We start from the raw sequence: 702 nt of genomic DNA, 5'->3' as shown, positions 1-702 counted from the left end.
TATACTGTAGTCTTCTCACTTACAATGTGGGCCTCATAAAGTCCAAAAACTTTTGGCAAAAAAGTTCCTCAGCCAGCAACAAATACGTTAAAAAAAGCGCCAAAAAAGTTGGAAAAATCTCTAAAAAAGTGCACAAAAACACCAGAAAGTGTCAAAAACATCGTAAAAGTGCCAAAACGTTGAGTAAAGCCTCCACAACGTTAAAACAAAATGCCTGAAGCATTGAAAAAAGCACATAAACCGCCAGAAAAGGTGTAAGAAATGCCGAAAAAAGCACAAAGAATGTAAAAAAAATAATAAAAAAGGCAACAAAAACTTTGGAAAAAGCAACAAAAACTAGGTGGGCCTAAATTTATTATAAACCTAAATTGAAATGTGGGCCGGATCAAAACCTGCGAGAGGCTGGATTTGGCCCTCGGGCCTTAAATTTGACACATGTGACCTAAGGCAATGATTAGACTAAAAACAACATTTAAAAGTTAATGTTAAAAAAAAGCCTAAGGACGCTGTAAACATGTACTAAATCCCAAGTGAGATGCACAGCTTTGTGATTTATTTATTTTCAAAAGGAAGACTTTTTGCATATTATTCCATCCCAAAAAAAAAATCTGAATCGTTTCCCATCACCTAACAGTCCCCGAGTTATTATAATGATCCAGAACGATCCTGCTGGATGCAGCACATCCGTCAGAGCTCAGTGAG

General features: G+C 36.5%; 1 protein-coding gene across 1 annotated transcript in view; it reads right to left on the bottom strand.

Moving 5' to 3' along the window:
- Positions 1 to 596: 596 nt before the first annotated feature.
- LOC114552156 (protein FAM3C) overlaps positions 597 to 702 on the bottom strand; it is a 20180-nt gene continuing 20074 nt past the window's right edge. The window contains exon 9 of the mRNA XM_028572793.1: positions 597 to 702. This exon is cut by the window's right edge and continues 240 nt beyond it. The gene's annotated coding sequence lies outside the window, so the exon portion shown is untranslated.

Source organism: Perca flavescens, unplaced genomic scaffold (assembly GCF_004354835.1).
Source record: "Perca flavescens isolate YP-PL-M2 unplaced genomic scaffold, PFLA_1.0 EPR50_1.1_unplaced_scaf_8, whole genome shotgun sequence".
Lineage (NCBI taxonomy): Eukaryota > Metazoa > Chordata > Actinopteri > Perciformes > Percidae > Perca > Perca flavescens.
The sequence above is the reverse complement of the archived record's forward strand: the minus strand, read 5'-3'. Positions and strand labels throughout refer to the sequence as shown.